At 39.3% G+C, this 21,119-nt stretch overlaps 2 protein-coding genes across 11 annotated transcripts in view; both read left to right on the forward strand.

The window, feature by feature from the left end:
- Positions 1 to 21,119, forward strand: part of QDPR (quinoid dihydropteridine reductase) — a 383,857-nt gene that overhangs the window by 329,219 nt on the left and 33,519 nt on the right. The window lies entirely within an intron of this gene.
- LDB2 (LIM domain binding 2) overlaps positions 1 to 21,119 on the forward strand; it is a 212,914-nt gene that overhangs the window by 138,256 nt on the left and 53,539 nt on the right. The window lies entirely within an intron of this gene.

A 21,119-nucleotide genomic window follows, 5' to 3' on the forward strand; every position in this document is an offset into this window, starting at 1 on the left:
TTGTGAGGCATCATTGATGTAAAGGATTAAAAGATGGCCAGAATATTATGCAGAAGAAATTTTCTGACCTTGAGGACTAAAGTAATAGAACTAAGATTAAATTTAAGAATACTGATGGCACTTAAGAGCTGCTGGAAAGAATTTCTACTAGAGACTTATCAGTTGAAAAGAGAGGAGGCAAAAGACCTGTGTGTAACAACCAGTCATAGAACAGCTATGAGTCACCAATATGATACAGCTGTGAGGAAAGCAATGTGATTCTAGAAAATATCAAATGAGATATTTCCTGTGGAGATGGGGAAATCTTAATGTTGCAGCAGCACTGGGGAGCTTGCTTTTTGAAAACTGTATACACCTGCTTTTAAGGAAGGTTAAAGCCAAGTGATGCAAGTGATAGGAAGGGTTATAGGGATGATTAGAATGATACAGAAGCAAACAAAATAACAGTCTGTGGCTTGTTTAGGGTAGTAATATGTGGGTGAGAGGAGACTAGATTGCTGTGCACGTGGTCTTTGGGGGGGAAACAGCAGGGTTGGAGAAAAGTGGCACTTGAGACTAAAAACAAGTGGACATAAATGAATACAGGCTGGAAATTAAAAGAACATTTCTAGTGATCAGATCAATAGGGTCAGAATCAGCAGCAGCAGTGAAGAGGGGAATGGACTGGTTTTAAGCCAGAGCTCAGTAAACTCGTGGAAAGGTTTATATGGTATGATGTGATTTCATTAGATGTGATTTGCTGAGTCAGTTGGGAACTAAATCTGTAGATTTATGAAGTCTTGCATTCTTCATTGCTTAATCACCTGTGTGTGCATCATATGTGATGCATGCAGCTTGCTTAGACTGTGTCAACTTACTCATCCTCAAATTGATATTCAACAGCAAGACAAATTCTCTATGAGAGGTATGGAAAGAGGCTCCTTATTCATAACTACATTACTCAAAAGTACTCATTCATAACTGCAGCAGTGCTCAAAAGTACTCAGAATAGTTATTTCTTTATACTTACTATAGACTTTAAAAAGGCCACATTACAGTCTAAAAAAATATGTAATTATTTATCTGAAACCCACATTTCATAATTTTGGCAAAGGAAACAGAATGTGGGTGCAAACAAAAGTTCTGGGCTTCTAAGAGAAAGTAAAACACCTTTAATATCAGTAAAAATTAGTGATATTACTTACTTCTTTTCTGACACAAATGCAAATCTTAAAAAAAACCCAAAAGCCAGTAGTGTCTGTTCTCCCTATTGCATACATTCTTCAGCTACTTCACTGGAAAAGTGTAGTAGTAAGTTTTACTGAAGTAAGAGATTAAATTTGGCATAGAATATGAAAGGAACCTCTTGGATGTTAAGATCCTTGTAATGTGAATTCCATGAGTAGAAATTCTATCAGGATAATAATTTCTATCAGGATGCAAATATTCTGGTTAGATAAAAATGTTGATCCTCAGATCAACAGTCTTTTCAGTAACAATTAAAAAATTAGGAAAATACTCCCATTAAAAGTACTTGTAGTTGGCTATTCCAACCTTAGGAAATAAAAATAATTTTTAAAATATATACAAGAAAAGACAGGGGCTCTGTCAAGCAAAGGTTACCTAATTTCAACCATGAAGTGTTTCTTCACTTTACTCCTTTATAGTCATGGATTGAGGGTGGGGAGGGGAAACAGTATGTCTTAATAGAGCACTTTAAATGACAAGAGTTGCTATTAAGAGGAAGGAGAAGAAAATTCTTAGGGACATGAGCATCTTGGATTTGCCTGGCTCACACTGCTGCAGAGTACTTGTCTTGTTTGAAAAATATTTTAGTATTTCAATTACAGAGCCCTCTGGGCTCTTTGCAGAGTACAGTATCCCCTGCTTTACCATTGCAGAGTCTGCAGGAGATTGTGCATATGTTCTGCAAAGAATCAATTCCTCCAGTATAAACATCCTCTTTGCAGAAAGTTGAAACAGAAAAAGAATGCATTACACTGACATGTTGCTAAGCAGCATATGTCAAGAACCATCCATATCTTTTGTATTAGTACACTTCCCTTCCTCACACCTTCATCACACAAGCTGTTATGGTTCTTATGTTCCCATAATATGGAGAGAAATTACATAGAAGCTAGTTTTTCCTCATTTCTTCTCTATTTCCCTTTTATAAAGATCCTGTATTAAAAAGAAGTCCTTGGTGGTCTAATCTGGTTGAGACATTACTAGTTTCAGGTCAGTTCAAGGCTTTAGGCATTTTTGGTGGATGATTAATTCATTAGCTGATGGGCATCCTGTAGTGAAGCCTTTTGGGTCTGGGATACTTCCAGAAATAAAGTGAAAATCTTGCCAAAAGGGAGAATATTAACCTTAGAAATAAAACTGGCCTCTCTAGACCATGAGGAGGTCAGCAGTGTTCTGCTGGAATAGTTAAGATCTACAAAATGTTGACTGCCAGAAATAAAGAGGTAATTAGAAAACATTAGCAAGTAGGAATTTTGAGATGGTTTGCACTGACCCCTACTTTATGTTGTTTGCCATATCTTTTATTCACTGGAGTAGGGGTAGCTTCTTCCTAGCAAGTTTTCATGGGTAAAGAGTTACAGTCTCCGTCTTGCTCTCCCAGAAACATTTGTGTGAGTAATTTCAGTGACATGTATTTGTAGAGTGCATTAAAGACCTTTGATAATTGCTTACAATTTTTGCAAGGATGTATTTTATGGTGGTGACATTCCATGGTTTTAAAAACATTTATTTACTGTGAAACTGTTACTGAGTACTTTCAGGACACAGTGTCTTCCTGATAACAAATCTCTTCCAAAATGAAAAAGAGCTTTCCTTAATTTAAAATTTCAGTGTTGAGATTAATTTTCATTATTACAGCTATTTAATAATCTCTTCCAAGTCCTTTCATATTTTCAAGGTCAAGAATTTTTAAAAGGACTTATGGGACCCAAATTTCTTTTTCCTTCTATCAGACCAACTGTGATGAGGTAATGGTGTTCTGCAAGTTGGCATCGGAACAACAAATTATACATCAGCCAGGGCTCATGCCTTTTTCCCTATCTGCCCTGTGACTATATGACTAATAAAATGCCTATTTTTATTGTGTGTGGTCCAGCTTCAGAATAATAATCATCCTTGAAGATTTAATTAATGAAAAATCAATTTAGCAATCAAATATTTCAGCCATAGTGGGTGGCTGAATTAAGAAGGTACTATAAGCAGAGTATAATTTGTTCAGACATATAGGCAGTTGTTGGATTTCTTATTCAGCCATCAATTACTGCAAAATGGTTAGCTGAAATTACAATTAAATAATGGTTGCAAACCACACTGTTAGAGCACAGTCACACATGGAAACAGCTGTAGTTATTTTAGAAATGACCATCCCTGCTGTTTTTTACTGCTCTTCCTCTGGAGGTCACAGACATCAGAAGGGGCTTCTATCATGCCCTGCCTGCTCAGGCAGCTTTGGCCACCACCAGTCCCTGGTATGGGCAGGAGCCTTCCCAAGCCCCTGTGGTGTCTCCTGCTGGGTTTGTAGCTCCCAGCATGGTGACAGCAATCAGCCAGGGCTGGTCACCTCCTGCCCTGCTCCCACTCTGCCTCCAGGGGGTTTGCCTGTGAGCCTGGGGATTGCTCACGTGAAGAATTTGTCCTTAACCCCTTTCAGGATTAGACATTTGTAATGTCATCTTCCATGCCTGCTTGCAAAGAGGGATTACCCAATAATATGTGTTTGCCCAGTGCCACTGTGACTGCTCCTGGAACGTTCTAAGTACTACAGTAATATTTATTGTCCTGCAATTGCACTTCTGTCCAATTGTGCCTAGCTTAGGAACTAGGCTGTAAGAGCAGTATTTTCAGGGAAAATATTTGAGGCTTTCTGTTTCAATTCCCCACGTTCAGTACCCATCTTCATGAAATGAGTGAAAATAATTAATTGCTTCTTGATTAAATAATTGCCCCCCAGTTTACTGTGTGCCATAGGACATTACAGAGGACATGAGAGAGGCTTTGAAATTTGCTCTCAAGGTTTCCAAGGGAAAATGATGATAAATTAAGAATTTGGACCTCCTCATGATTTTGTGATTCCATTCCAGAGAAAAGCAGTGACTTAATAATCCAAGCCAAGTAATTCCTTTCTATTCATGGTACAAGGGGTTTTAGTACTTGCTGTGTGTCTCACAGAGCATTATATGCTCACTTACATATTGGGTGGAAAGGTTGTTCTGTGCAGGCTTATCTGTTGTAATATTTCTAGATATCCTGTTTTAAAGCATGTGCTGGTAGCCATATGTATGCAATACTTCATGAACAAATGCCAAAAAAATCACATAAAAACTTATTTTGTGTCGTGAAAAAGGATGTAAGTTCAGATGTGCTCCAGTGCTGCACCACGGATGTGCCTTTTGAGCAGTTTTACATGTAGGCGTTTGCTATTAGGTGTTTGCTATTGTTAAAAGTGACAGCTACATCCCCCTCTTTAGGTGAGCCTTTTAAAAATAAGTGTAATCTACATATGGTTTGCATATTTTAATTTGTCATTTGCATATGTTAATTGACAGTCATTGCAGCAGCAAGTGCTATTGCATGTAGTCAGCCTGAGTTGTAAGAGTTACAGGAAAGTTTGCTCAAAGGCTCAGGAAAGACTGAGCTACCACTGATTGTCCCCAGTGGTGCTGAGGATGGGGAGGGCTCTGTACTGCACACTTCAAAAGTGTAAATGAATAAACACAATGGTTGATCTCCTGGTTTTAAAACACATCTTGCAACTTTGGAAGGGAATTATTCCCTGCTGTCAGTAAACTTTGTGCCAGATCAAATAGAAAACTGCTCTTAAAGTGAGCCTACATTTCTAGAACTTTTGGGGGGAAAGAAGATCCTAATTTTACCAGTTAGATAATACATGAACTAGCTACCTCTTGTACCCATGCAGAGGAGTCAGGAAGCAGAGCTGTGGTGCAGAGTGAACCACATGAACCCACCACTTTGTAGCACTGAAAACACGAGATTCATTTCTGCAGATCACCCATGTGTTTTGCAAGAACAAGACAGATCAGCATATTGAAAAACATCTATTGGAGGAGACATCAAAGTTTTTGCTCAAAAAGGTGTTAGATAGGAAATGACATAGTAGGAAATAACTACTTTAATGATATTTGGGTTGCTGAATATTGCAACAGTTGACCTGTATTGGAATAATCTTGTAACAGGAGTCCCCTGGGATTCTTCTGCTCTGTAGCAGACACACTGGCATCAGTTTATGTATTTTCTAGGCCACTACATTTCAAATAAAGGCAGTTTCATATTACTACTGTCAGTGATGCATTCTGAAAAAATAGTGAAAAAGACAAAAAGAAAACCTGTACAATTTTCCATCACAGTGACACCATTGTGATATCAATAATATGTCTCATCCATCTTGCAGTAGTGTTTTCCTGTGGTTAGCGGACAAGTGGCCAATGGCTCTTCCCTTTGGCATATCTAATGTCACTGGCAGTACAGTTTTTATTTCATATTTCAGTGAGACTTCAGCTTAGAATTACATTTAATAAAGGCAAAGTAGAAATTCCTGGTAAATCTAAGAAATTATTCATAGATGGGCAGGTAGTTGGAAGAATCCCCTATAATTATCATCTCACTGTGCCCTTTAAGGAACATCTATTGGTAGCCACAGTCTTGGAACTAGTTTGCAAATGCAGCAGGGGGAATGCTGCATTTGGCCTAGGATGTGTCACCCCAATGTACCACAGTCAGTACAGACAGCATGGTGAACAGAAAGGAGATGATTATTCAACAGCAGTTGGCTGGTTATATAAAGAAGTTTTTATTTAAAATAGATTACTGTACAATATATCAAAATATTCTTAATATCCAGAATCACTGGGGAGACAAAGACACCTACAGCATAGATACTATAAATTTTTTCAATGACACTGGAGCGTAAACATAGATATTTCTCTGAAGAAAAAGAAAAAAGTAAGAATTTTTCCTGGTTTCTGATCCTATTTGGGTTAAAATTTACTCCTTATAAAGTAAACGCCACTTCTTCTTGACACTGTTAAGAGTGTCATTCCTCAAGTGTAACTTGTAACTGATGCAGTAAACAAAAATGTTGTTTTGTTAAAACTACCATTTGCTCTTAAATCTTCTCACACTTGCATGAAAACCTGTGTTTTGAAATTCAATCATTCTCATCACCTTTCTTATGATTCTGAAGGTTTGGGTGCATTTATCACTACTCAGAACACAGAGAGCGCAATAACAAACAAGCAGCAAACACAAATTCTTCAATGAAATGCTTTGGGTGGTCCTGTGAGTGACTTCCACGTGAGTACCCCTTTGAAGGACATTGAATGGAGCAGACAGCTTACAACATGGGACAGTAAAATGTGAATGGGATGACATTCAAGTGATGAAACTCAAGGGGAAAAAAGCAGGTGGAAATAGAAGAGGAGGAGCAAAAGTTCAGCTTCCCTAGGCAGCATCCCCACGCAGAGCAAAGGCTTCCTGTGAAGTTGCTCTTTGGGGGTGTAGCCTGCCATCTGCCTTGGAAGTGGTGGATTTTTAGGAGACATTAAAGGTGACAAAAGTCATTCAGAGCCACTGTTTGGGACTATGCTGCACACCACCTCATGGGAATAGCTCTGGGAAATCAGACTCCTGCTGCTTCGCTGACAAAATGCGTGTGTGGTTGGGAGCTCCTGCTCCACCCCAGCAGGATACTGCATGAGTGTGTAGGCATAGATGATTTTCCTGGAGAAATTCACATTACTTTGCTAAATGTGTAGTGCTCCTGAAGTGGACACATTGTGGACACAAAGCACTGCTGTAAGAGAGGGTTGGTATTTTCTTCTTTCAGAAATGTGGGGCCCTATGCCCTGTGCCAGTGTCAGGGCAGTGCCAGGGCAGACTCAGCTGTGTGGTGTGGCAAAACCAAACCACCCCTGAGTCTTGTCTGCAGCTGTGTGACGTGCTCTGTGGAGCATTGTGCAGGGTGGGCACCTTCTGGGTACAAAGCCTGGGCAGGAGATGTTTTATATCACACCAGTTGCTGTGAATTGTTTTCTATGTTATCTTGCATGCATTCAAATATTTAATGGGTTATTTCTAAGTTCAAAGCCACAGCTCAGCCCATCAAAGTAATTTCAGTCTCTTGCAGTGGCAAGGAAAATTGCCATCCCTTTTTAAGGCCCTCTTGCCTCTGAGGTTCTTGCAAAAGCAGGAAACAACAAGAATTTCAGGCTCAACAGCCTGAAAGAATAAACTTCCTCACATGATTTTTTGCACTTCCTAACTCTAACCAGACGTGAGGTATGCAAGAACAGCCTTTTAATTTATAATTGTAGTTGTGCTGATTCTAGGAGCAGGAGGATAGGAGTGATGTGGTTAAAGTACTGTATGAAATACAAGACTGCTGATCCAAAAAAATTTTAAATGTCATGTTCAGTCCAAGGCTTGTGCAGAGGTCTGGGAACAACTCCTATTTATCTAAATTGCTTTATGCTTCACTGTGGGCAAATTTTTCTCCATTTCTCTCTTTTTTTTTTCTTTTTTCTATAGCAAAATGACATTTTAGTTTTGAATTAATCCACAATTTTGCTGAAAAAAAATATGCAATCTTCACTTTGTATTAGAAAGAAAGCTGCAGAGTAGAGCCCATGTTTTCAGGTTGTGCTCAGCGTGCTTTATTGGCATAATCCAGAAGCATGGGGAGCAGAAACAGTGCAGCCACCTGGCCTGCATCAGAGTACAGCACTGCTCCTCTGCCCTCACCTCTTAGCTGACTAACTTCACATAAATGAAAATTCTTTTCTTTAATTCTCCTCATCATTATGCAAACAAAATTTCTGCTCTTTAAGTGGAGATCCATGAGAGGCCAATGTTTGTGAATAACCAACTTTGTAGGATTGTTCTTTTCTATTACTCTTCTCTGTAATGGATGATCACAACAGAACAATTTTGGACTGGTGTTTTCTGCATTTTATTCCAGCACCTTTTATATTTGTCATATAATAAAAGTATGAATTGGTTTCCACCAAGCTTAGTCTAACATGGTGTTAGGTTTTGTAAACAAATAAGTCAGCTCTCTATTCACTGCAGTAACTGGCACACAACTCTGTTTCCAGATCCTGAGTTGAGTTTGCAATGCTGAAGTTAAAAAAAAATATATTCTTGGTTGTGAGATATGTACAAATTATTTAAAAGTCAGGGAGATATTTCAAATACATATGAATACAGTAGTATGTTTGCATGTTCACACTGCAAGGTGAGGTATCTTATTTTTTTATGCAGAGTCTTTGACTTAATGAGTCTGAAGTGTACCAAATTAAATTAGTTTTCTCACATTAGGTGTTTCTGAACATTTTTAAAATTTGGTAGATTTTGAAAAATACATTTAATTTTTCAAAGAAGCACTTTGAATTGCATGGTCATGTACATATTAGGATATCAGAACATAAAGTTATTTATCTGGGATCATTCTCTTGGATTTCAACAGGGATTCTTATTGGGAAACTTCTACTGTAACCCTGTCAAGTACTGCTGATAGATAAAAGTTGTTGCTAAACCTTTAGAAAAGAGCTTCCCACTTTGAATTTCTCTCAGAATTCTGCAGGACAACATGTTCCAAGAGAATTTTTTTATGCTTTCAGCCTAGGATAATAAAGTCTGTATATATTTTCCCATAAGTAAATTAAGAGGTTTTAGGGTGGCACCTGGAGAGTGGGGTTCCCTGCTCTGTCACCGTGCTTGGATGTCAGTAGCTCTTAGTAGCTCTGACTTCCATGTCTAACTGTAGGCAGCCATCACTTCTGTGACTTTCCAGTTATTTATTTCTGGAAGTAGGTGTGAGGGACCAGGACAAGGGTTGTGCCACAACTATTTTTTTTTTAACATTTTTTTTCTTAGGTTTCTAATTTGTCTGCTGTTAAGCAATGATGATGTTCTGGGTGGACATTTGGGTTCATCCTGTGCAGTGGTTGTGGTCAGGCAGTCCCTGAAATTGTCTGAACAGTGGCAGTTCAAGACTGTCATGGGAACTGTATCTTACCTATGGTAGTTCCAGAAAGCACAGTGAGTCATTGCAGAAAAACTGTTCCAAGAAGATAATATAATGACTTTCTAAGAAATGTGAAAAAATGTATCATACAGCTAAAAGGTGGTTGTTTCAACTTCAGCACAGATTTTTTATAGTACTTATTACTGATGTTACCTTTTTCAAGTTAAGAGGATTTTGCATTGCTTGCATAAAATTTTATTAAAAACTACATATAATGTGTGTTCTGACTGAAGCTTATAAACCTGCTACATTGCTTGTCCTTCTCTGAAACTGCTGCTTTATTATTTCATGTTATTTTGTCTGACATCTGATTTGTATAAGTGAACATAGGGCACTTACCTTCATTTTAAGGGTAATAAACAAGACACACTTTTAAAACCAACAAAACATTTTAAAATAGTAGACTATTTTTCTAATTATCTTGTCCACTGTGTTCAATCCCATTTTTACTTTCTCTGCAGTTAGCTTCCATGAGCTTGAAAGAGAAAGAGAGTGAGAAAGCAAGCTTTGCTGCTGAAAAAAAAATCAAAGCCAACCTCCAACAGCTTTTTGAAAAAGAGTGTTCTGGTTGTTATAAAACATGTATATAACCGACAGCTGATATTATCCACTGGTGAGATATTGTTCATACATCTACAGCATAACATTACCAGAAAAATCATGCTGGTTATCAATCCACATGTGCTCAATGCAGTTTGAGGATTTTGAGAATGCCATGTATATCTTTTATCGTGTTACTGTAACCCCTCACCTCCCACCAGTTCTCCAGACACACTCCCCACCATGTTATCTCCTCTTTGATGCACATATCAACCCATTTCACCTCTGATATTTTTCACCTGAATGTGGACCATGCTGTGATGCTTGACTGACAGTGGTTGAGCACTAAGTCCTGTGTTAGGGGAAAGGATATCTTTTTCCTTCATATGGCCAGCCTGTGGGTTTCAGTCTTGCCAGGGAAATAATTCTTACAGTGTTGAGGAGGTCAGCTGCACCTGTGGGGCAAATGCCTGTATGAGCCTGTTTTCCCCCACACACCAAGCTGACCAGATGCTGTGTGGTCATTTCCATGTCTCAGAGCTCCTTCTGCATGGGAATGGCTTCCTCAGACATGATGCTGAGCTATACAAACATGTAGCTTTGGGGTTACTCTGTGTTGGTGTCTGCCTACAATATACTTACAGAAATATCCATGGCTATGTTTGCACTGCACCAACCACAGTGAAGGAACAGCTTTGAGTGCTTAGTCTAGCTGCCAAAAGTACTGGTATTGCTATCCCTCAGTAGAAGGGAGCTTGTGGAGAGCTGCAGAAAGCATCCAAGAAGAAAAGTAAATTGTGTTTGAGCTAAACCCTCTGAGGTCCCAGCAGCCTGCGCTTGTCCTCAGACTTCACATCATGAGCGGTGTCCCCAGGCTTTTCATCGGGCATGGTGGTGATGACATGAGGTGCTATTCTGGCAGATACAAACTGGACTGAAACCAAAAATATAATTTATCATAGTTGCAGCTAATTGAAGGTGCCTGATGTTGCTGATTTTGCCTGGATGAAAATCAAGAACTTTAGAAGTGGAAAAGTCCTCCACTACACATGGTACACATGGTACTCTGTCTCAGTCACTCACAGCTTCTCTTCCAACATTTCTAAGGGTGAAAGTGCATTTTTCAGATCAGTACTTTCTCAGTTGTTCAGTCTTCCCTTATATAGACTGGACATGTTTAACAGTATTTCTTAAATACATGTAAGGCTTTTTTTCCTGCCTCAGCTTCCCATCTCAATGTGGCTCAGAGGAGACACTGGACATGAGAAACCGGTAGAATTATATTTGTAGACATCTGTTTCCTGGAAAATTTCACTCCAGAAAATATAGCACAACAGATCTTCCCATGTGCTTTCGTAGCAATAATTGGAATATTTATACAACTTGGGGGTAGGAAGGGGAAATGGAAGGGAGATCCCCAGCATAACAACCAAGTTCTTAGCAAGTGGTAATTGGTGTGGCTCTAGTGAATTGCCTAATTTTCATTGAACTGTTTGGTTTAGACCAATAAAAGATGAATCAAGTCAATGGCTGTGAAATATGTGGGTTGGTCACTTAACTCACCACCAGCACCACACACCACAGAAAGGCAGACACCTTTGTTCTGCAGCACCCAATCTTTGGTTTTGAGGTTTCTGTCTAGGTTCAGAACAGCTTAGGTGCCTGCCTAAAAGGATTGGTGGCAGATTGTGAGGGTATGGCCAATATCACTTTATCTTAACATCATTTTGCTAAAGTTTTTACATAATTCTTTTTTTTTTTTTTTCTCATGCCATGTTTAGCATTCTGCTAGGTCAGATGAAGTCAGGGGTCAGGGATATGCTTGATTTAATACAACTGGATGGTTTCCCTGGTTTTTGTCCCTTCCTTTTGGTGTCCTGTCATTTGAATTTTATGGTTTTGTCTTTATTTTTTGAGACAACTTTTCTGGGTATCATTTTCTCTGCTGTGTTGGTCCTTTATGCTGGTACAGATTGCATTTGTTCATCTAAAATGCCTGTCCTGCACAATTTACATCATTTTTACAGTCTTGCATTTTGTCATTTTCTGCTTGAGTTTGGTTGTGGTTTGTTATGTTTTGACAGTGGTTTGTCATACAGGTGTGAATAACCTCTTTGGTTTGCTTTTAAAACTTTCTTCTTTGCAGTTGCTGAACAAAGTTAACTGAACTACTCTTTCTTCAAGCTGAATGATTAGCACAGACAGAAGTATGAGTGGCTGTGTACTGCAAGCAGGCAAACCATTTGTTCTGGCTTTATTTGCATTCAGAGTGTAGCATTTTTATGCAAACACAAATACTCTCTTTTCTAAATTTTCATCATGGGAGTGATGGTTTTGATTTATAAGACATGAAAGTTTTAGAATTAAAACTGGAGTTTCCTCATCTAAGGTATATCTTTTTGTCTGTGGAACAAGAATATGGGAAACCCACCCATTTCTCACTTCCAGCCTAAAAAATTCAACTTAGACTGTATGCTTCCTGATAAAGCTGCCTACCATGACAAATTCTGAATTTTTAAATGATGTATAAGGGTCTGGCCTGCTCTGTACTATTAGAAATCTAATTCAGTTGTTTAAGCAATAAATTGTGTGGGCTCTGAGTTTTCATTTTAGGATCGAGTAGCAGGCTCCCTCAGTTATTACTGTCGTCAATGGATACAGAGAAAAATAATTAAAGCTTGAAGCTGGTACAGGACTGTGCAGGGCTGGTGCTCTGCTATTTGTGCTTCAGCTTGAGACACTGGTTATGAGACCTGCAGGAAAGGAGCCGAGAGTTGAAGATGACTGTGAGCCAGCAATGTGCCACTGCAGCAGAGAAATCAACAGCCTCCTGGGCTGCATAGGCAGAGTTGGAGGGAGGTGGTGGAGGTGATCTTTCCCTCAGCACTGGAGAGACAGGTCTGGTGTAGGATAGTCAGTTTGGACTCACCATTTAGAAGCAAGACATGGATATACTGGAGTGAGTCCAGAAACGAGATGTGAATATGAGTAAGGGCTTGGAGGATTTGCAATGTGAGAAGTGGCTGAGAGAGTTGAGACTCTGCAGCCTGGAGAAGCTCATAATGTGTGTAAATATGTGATGGGGACAGAGTAAGCAATATAGAATCAGACTTTTCAGTGTTGTGGAGTGTAGTGCAAGAGGCAGTGAGCACAAAGTGCAACGCAGAAAATTCCATTTAAACACAACAAAAACTGTTTTCTTTCAAAGGTGGTCAAACACTTGCAGAAGTTACCCAGAGAAGTTGTGAAGGCTTCATCTTTGGAGGCACTCAAAACCCAACTGGACACAGCCCTAGACAAGCCACTGCAGATGCTCCTTCTCTGAGTGGAGGGTGGGATGATTTCCAGAGGTGCTCTCCTAGTCCAGGTGCTGTCCTGTGAAAGGGATCTTGGACTCTGCTGCTTGCTCTCTACATTCCCTGGTCTAGATTCTCTTAGCCTGAGGCTGAAATACTTGAGATGTGCTAAATGAATTTTGTACTGAGCAGGTCTTTAAAGACTGGTGGTCAGCTACCAGTGTAATAAGAAAAAGGTTGGGAGGAGATTTTATTGTAGGGTGGCCTACAACAAACCTTAATTAAAAATTACTTTCATGCAGTTTAGCTTTGTGCTGAGACATATAGGGGATTTTATAGTTCTTTTCTCAATGTTTTTACCAAAATGAATTATAGTGAAATATTTTCTCCAGAGGAATGAAGGATTTAATACTGAGTTGCAGATTATGTGTCTATTGAGAATAAGGGTCATAAGGTGCAGGGAGTAAAGCTGAGGTCTCATTGTCATAGTTTCTCTTACTTGCTCTTGACTCAAGTGTGTTTTAGAGGATTGAAGTGCTGGTTACACTCTTTCGAGAAAAGGAAATACATTGTCAAGTGAATCAAAATTTACACACAAATCCTCACCAGGGTAAAATGTTGTTAGAAAATACTGCAGAAGAGGCACAGTCAGATCTAACATAATGATTGAATTACACAGGCTAGAAGGAATTGGAAAGCAAAAATCTATACATTTGCAACTTTATAAGCTTTAATATTTTAGTTTATAGCCTTTAACTGTAGGCAATGTTGTTGGTATAAAATAAATAAGATACTGCAGACAGATCCCATGAAAATGAAATGGATCTAAACAAAACCATTTTGGGTTCTGGCTGTGGGAAGGATTCAATTCACTCAGTAACAATACTGAATCCATGTTACACTTCCCACTTTGTAATTTTGACACAAAATTGAGAACAAAGGCAAATTGGTTAGAAACATTGGATTTCCACAATATCCAGAAAGTGCTGTGTAGATAATTAAAAATAAAAATGTAATTTTAAGTACATGGGAAAATATATATGTAATATGCTAATTTTACTCCTCAATAGATGTGCTTCTGCAATATGGAGGTATTATTTCTACTCTCTTCCAAATTTCATGGTGTTTAAAATTGAAATGTGTGTAGATTATGCAGATGTTTTTGGAATGTGCAAATACAATGTAGCATATTACTAGTATAATACTTTTAAAAGCACACTAGTGTACTCTAATATAGTATTATCCTTATTACTATTGTATAGATTTTACATCATACTTTCACTTAATATTTAATTAGTGTAAATAACCTGAAATTTCTATTAGTGGAAATTATTCGTACCTTCTAATTTTATTCTAAAAGTAATCTACATGATAGAAGGCCAATCTCACACTCTAGATAGGGATTTAAAAAGGACAGGTCTGTGTGTGCCAGATTCTGCCTTGGATACATGTGGGTGGTTTAATCAACATGGCCCACATGTCTCTGAGACAGAATTTGGACTTATTAGACTGCCTTTTCACTGCCTTCTGTGCCACACTATCAAATCTGACTGTAGCTTTTCCTAGGAATTCACAGATTTGTGCTGTTTGGGTCTGAATTCACTCAGCAGATAAGGTGTTACAGAGGTGGAGGAGCAGTCCCATGAGCATCCTGCCTTGCAGCTCCTCCAGAGCTGCAGATTTGCTGTTGTCCAGCTTCAGAGAGGGATTCCTCCCTGCACATCCCAGCCAGATGGACTGTGTCTGGAAGAGAACACAGCTGATGGGCTCTTTCACTGGGACAATTTTGGGCAAACAGAAGTGTAGGCAGAGCACCAACAGTGACACCACTATGTAACTCCATGGAGTTTTGCTCTGTGTGTACTGGTGTGTTTACTTCAGTTACATATGTTCAGAAACATGTGTAAATGAACATGCCAAGCCCTGGCCCACGCAGATGTTAATTGGCTGTGCCCACAGATGTCAATTAACAATTAACAGAAAGCTCATGCTCTCTTTTGCAGTGCCCAGAAAGGTTCATTTGCCATCAGTGGTCTGTTGTCTCCTGGCTTCCCTAGTCCCTGCATCTGGCTGAGGAGAGTTAGTTACATCTCCATTTAATTACTGAGATCCAACTGTGATAATCTCTCAAGCAAGAGACTCTCATAGTCTGCCTAGAGCTTTATGGGACAGCTCAACATTTTGTGTTGGGAGCCAAAAAAAAACCCCACAGCCCCAACCAGCAGAGTTCCTCAAGCCCATCTATAGTGTGTTGATGAGATAATCAGCTGCAGGCTGCGCCAGAGCTCCTTTGAGCTATAGGCAGAGGGGTTTTTTTCATTCTGTTGCTGATTCTGTGGAACTTTTAAGGGCTTTTTATCTTTTATATTTTTGGGGTTTATTTGTTTTATTACTTATTTTATAACCCAGCTTTAATTAAAGACAGACGACTTGACAGGATTCAAGCTGCAAAACACCAGCCTGAAAGCAATAAAACCAATATTTTTGTTTCACTGATTAACACTTCCATTGTTCTTTGCTACACCAACTTGGCAGTTATTTTACATGGTATATATGCTAAATCCAAATGTCTGATCCTGAGAGCTTCTACTGTAAATGCAACACATGAGTAGTTCTGTGAGCAGGGAGGGGTTTGCTATCAGGCCCTGCTTCTGCAAAGAGGCCATGACCCTTCCTTCTGTAGAGGGGGCACTGAGATTTTGACAGCCTATATTTGGCACACAAAGGGAGGAAATGTTCTACTATTCCTATCCCACAAATAATACCAGTTTCCTGTGAACTAGAAAAACATGTTTACTTTCTAATTTACTCAAATCTTCCTTGGGGGAAAAAAACCCCAACCATTCAACAGTACCATCACCACCACACTCTGTGGTGGTACCAAAATTATATTGTAAACTATTTTTTCAGCTGGCTTTCTACCCATAGCTCATCTGAGGCTTGGAAAAACCCTGAACTTCACAAGTTATGGATAATCCCATCTGGAAATCATTGGACTTTTTGGCTCAGTTTGGGATGGAATAATAATTCTAGAGTTAAACATGTTCCTAACAGAACTATGTGTTTTATGCTCAGGCAAACGTATCTAGAAGGGAAAATAAACTAAAGGAACAGGGTGAGAGAGGGACATCCTAATCATCATTGTTGCGTGGCCAGGCCAAAAAGCAGGAGTGTGAACTCAGTCATCCCTCCTTGAGAGGCAGGCCTTGGCCTGTTTATGTATCAGACGGTTTCATTCTATTCTTTGGAATTCCCCATGGGTGATACTTGAGGAATTATATAGAATATAACTGTTACTGACCTATAAAGCTTTTCACCTATGTTCATAGATTGAATTAATTGATATCTGGACCATTCATATTTGGGGGGGGGGGGGAAGGTCAAAAATCTGTTTTACTTCAATTCTAAAATTGCTTTTTGGTCTCTTATTCATGGAAAATTACATGGAATCACATTTAGCCAAGCTGTCACACTGCAACATAGGCTAATGTTACATAATGCCATTGGATGACATAATTCTTTATTTGTGCAAAATATTCATTTCTGATATGCCTTTCTTAGAGACATTTTCATGTAAAAAAATATTTCTTGTTGCTAAATCCAGCTGATCTTTGTCACTTTGCTTTGCTATCTGGGCAACTGCTAGCAAAATCAAGCAAAGATTAAGTGGCAGTGCCCACATCTCATAAGAAATCCTCCTTCAGCCAGGGAAGGATGCTGCCCAGGACAAAATGATGATTTAAAGCAGCATTCCAGTGATCTGGACTTAATGCCTGAATGCTGAGGAGCAGGTGATTTTTCCTTCTGGTATATACAGTACCTTGCAACGTGGGGTGTCGCATTTCACACCATTAAATGGTCTTTTCTGAGTAATGGGACATAAAAGCCTGTTATTATTTGTATAGATGAAGGTGTTTTTTCCATGTTATGAAAGTATTGCAAGTTTGTTTTAAAATGTCTAAAAATCTGTATGCTTTGGAGTAGGGTTGCTCACCTTTGTGGTAGGGGTATCCCTTTGTCCTCTTTGTGGAAATCTGACTGAATTTAACAGATTTCTAAATATTTTTTTGGGAAAAGAAAGGTACCCATTCTCAGGTATTCAGTGCAAGCTTTACTAAAATTTGGCAGCTACAATTTCCAAGGTCTCCCTGCCCAGGAACATAGCTCAGTGGGGCATCCACATGCCAACTACACAGAGTTACTTGATATTTTGCAGGTCAGGGCTATGTGGAATCATGGTCATTTCCATTACAAAACCCACAGGTTTTGCAGGCTCAGCCAGGTGCATGCAAGAGCAGGAAACACTTTCTCCTACACTGCTGGCAGATGTGCCTGGGATCCAGGTGGCCTTAAGGAAGAAGGAACTTGGCCTGAATGTAGAGGAAGGGAAAGGGAAGAGGAGGGGGTGAAAAAGGAGGGTAAAAATCAGGAGCAGATGCCATTGATATGATAGAGGAGAGAGAAGTAGTAACTGGGAGATGAAAGGAGAAGATGGAGGATGATTGAGTAAGGGAGAGTTTGAAATCAATGAGAGAAATACAGGGAATGGGGATATGTTTGGCTGGGTGAGGGTACACAGAGGAAAGAGGTCCTCTTGACGGGTCTCTGGCTGATGAGAAGCTGAAGGAAGCAAGGGAAGATGGGATTAATTTGGAGAAATAATCTGCTGTTACAAGGAGACAGAGTGGGAAAACGTGCAGAGAGAATGTGGCGGGGGTAACTCATAAAATCCAGATCCAGAAGGAGAGCTTAGGCTGCCAAGGCAGGGAGGCTGGGAAAAGCAGCTGTGGAAGCCTGGCTGGGTAGGAAGGGCACTGAAAAAGTGTGTGTGAAGCTGGTATTTTGGGCAGTGGTGAGGAAAATGAGGAAACTGAGACTAAATAACTGGGCCTTCTTAGTTAAGAAGAATGGAAAAAATCATGTAGATTTAGGGTAGGTTATTGAGTTTCCTTGAGACGAAGAGGCATCATTTGAGGAGAGGAAGAAGACAAGGAGGTACTGGGAGTTGAGCAGTGAGCTTGGAAGATAAGCAACCAACCATAAGCTGAGAAAACAGAGGACTGGACCATGGGGGTGGGTGGGGACAAAGACTGGAGAAAGAATAAAGCCTTGCTATTAAGAAAGGAAATTAAAATAACTTCTCCCTATTCAAACTGCTCTGCAAATGCTCAGTTTAGAGCTCCTGTGGCTAAGATCTATATGCTAGCTCTGAAGGCTCCATGTCATGCTCCTTTAAGGAAGAGTGTGGTAGGGAGGAGCCCTACAAAACCATGCACAGACGCGCATTCTTCAACATGGATTCTGTGGAGTAAAAGCCAACCTCTAAAATATGAAAGAATGCCAATAAAGCCCATAAAGCTTCATTCAGCAATTGGACGTGCTAGAGACTATACTTTCCATTATTGCTGTGAGTGGCACTGGGGAATTGCAAACCCAAGGCCAGGCTTGCTCCGTGCTCTGCAAGGGGTGAGTTCATTTCAGTGGCATAAGGATGGCTGGACCACATCCTGAAATGGCCACAATCATCCAGTTGTTCCATAGTTCTGCCTTCACATTGTTTGGGGTCCTCCTAGAAAGAATTCTGCTGTCTCCAGCAGAAGATATGTGGTGCTGCTGAAATCTTGTTGACATGTACAGTTGCAGGCACAAGTGGAGTGTGTGCGTCCACATGTGAGTGCATCCATCTACTGCAAGCAGGGAGAGGAGAGCACCATTGCCATGTTCCTATTCTTTTTCTCAGGAAAGGATTGTATGTATGCATGAAGCAGAGCAGGGAGTGCACACACATATGTGCTTGCATGTTCATCTACACAATTATGTCTTGGAAGAGAAAAATTCGAGGAATAGTCCTTTGCACTAAAAAGTGCCCAAGGATTGGGATGATCTCTAGGCCTCATAAGAGTTATCCCACAGTCCTTTGTTGTTCTTGGAAATTCCATTTCCTGCACAAAACGCCTTGTTACTGCTGTAGAGTTTCATGTTTATCCTAGAAATGAAATGATCATTTTAAGCCACTGAGTGCTTCGGGAAGAGAACCAAAACCTTGAACATGCTTCAGTCCTTGGTGGCAAAGCTGAGGAGATACCTCAGCTGCTCATTAAAACCTGCTCATTAACACAGGTTTCCATTACTCTTTTTCCTGGAGCTGAATATTTATCTATAAACATTTACACTGGATATTTGCATCAGTTATTTTCAGTTCTGCAGACTGACAGGGTTTGCATGTGCATCTGTCATGGAAAATGAGGTTCCATGGAGCACATCCTTGTGTGCACCTCCATTCATCTTCATCCCTTTGGTCTCCCACTTTGTTCTCAACAGCAGCATATCCCTGTGGCAAGCATAGATAACACTTACCAGGAAATAACTTTATTAAAAATGCTTACTATTAATAAAAATAAATTATTTAATGTATTTCTAGCCTTTTTAAATGTGTTGTAGCTGTAAATACAGGGCAAAAAACAGCACCACATGACCATGCTACTTTGGGAACAGTCTATAAACTGCAGTTTAATAGTTTCAAGATATTTATGCAGTGCATAAGTCACAGGAATAGAGGTTTATCACAATCAGTAGGAATGCTGGATTTTCACATCACCCATTTGCTGCTTAAGATGATTAGCAGGAAATTTAATTTGCACTAATTAGCCTTAGGGGAGCAAGAAATTAACTTGATGGGTAAATTTCACTTTTTACTGTATACCACACCAACATGAAGAAATTTGAGTTGAACCATGAATTAAATCCTATGCTAATACACTGGACTTCAGTTTTTCTAAATTAAATTAAAAGACTGTAAAAATTATTCTATGCATGGTTACTGGGTGGGGTTTTTTAGGATCTAGTTGTACAACTTTAAATATATCCACTGAATTGTCAGGTACTTCCAGAGAGTGTGGTATATTTTGTACATTAAACTACATTGATATGTGATATTACAGAAAAAGCTTTTACAAGTCCTAATTTTCTCTATTTGCATATTTTCATTACACAATATGCATTATGACTGCCTATTCAATATTTCACATTGCAATGCACAGAACAAAAACAGTATTCACAGAACTACTGTGAAAATTCCCTATTTTTTAATTTGCAACAACCATTTGCAAATGCATTTTTAGGTTCAGGAGCCTTTGTTCATATGCTGGCAAAATTTCTATGAAAATAGTTTTTTTAGAAATCACTCTCAAAAGTATACAGCAAATGAGGGAGGCATGAGTCACCACATAGTCCTAATAGAAAAATTAGAATTAGGAACTAATAAACTCTAATCTTGCCTGTGGATGGTGACTTTTGTACCTCATTCTTCCAAGAGACCATTTAGATTGCTTGGTTTTTCCCTGTAAAATGAACGCAATTTTTATGTATCCACACTCAAAATTACTGTGGATTGATTAATGCTTGCAAAACAATGAGTCATTTGGTATGGAAGTATCTATCTATTATAAACTGAAATGTTCTCTTATACCAGGCTTGTGGTTACATTCAAATTTATCTGTAAAGAAGGAGATGGAAAGCATCAGTTGCATATGAGATAATTGCCTTTGATGTCAGTGCTGCTGCTGGTTTGTGCACACTCAGAAGCTCACTCTCACTACTATGTTTTTGTAATTAGACCTTGGAAAACTTACCTAAAACTACTACTGAAGTGAGTTTTGCCTGACTAAATAATTCTGAATTGGGTACCTTCAGTCCATAGTTAGGGGCTTAAGTGGTGCCTGTAAGGGAGTCCCGGTGTCTGCTCAGACTTTCGAGCCTATTATTGGTCTAAAGAGAGATCTCAGAGAGATCTGTGAGTAGTCCTATATTGTATAACATTCTGGTTTTCCATTCTCAGTCCTCCTTCAACCCCCAGTACTCTGATTTCTGAGTAGCAGCCCTCCTGTTGAATCCAGAGTGCATGTGCATGTGTGTGTGTGCACATGTATGGGTGGGTATATATAAATATATACATGCCCACACACAAAAACCATATATGTGTACACAACCCCCTTATATAAAAGTGCTTTGCTTTTTTGGGTGTAGAAGTATATTTCTGTCAATACTCACCACTTGTATTTATACACTTATGGGTAATATTCAGCTTTCAGTAGTAATTGATATCATGTGGGTTTCTGTGTACTAATTACTTTGGGACAAAAAACCCTTGCAGATGGTTTCAAGAGTGACTCTAACTTGCCATCAGTGTAAAAAGATTATATAGGATGAGCCCACTCCCTCTGAATGGAGTCAGC

Source organism: Ammospiza nelsoni, chromosome 4 (genome assembly GCF_027579445.1).
Source record: "Ammospiza nelsoni isolate bAmmNel1 chromosome 4, bAmmNel1.pri, whole genome shotgun sequence".
Classification (NCBI taxonomy): domain Eukaryota; kingdom Metazoa; phylum Chordata; class Aves; order Passeriformes; family Passerellidae; genus Ammospiza; species Ammospiza nelsoni.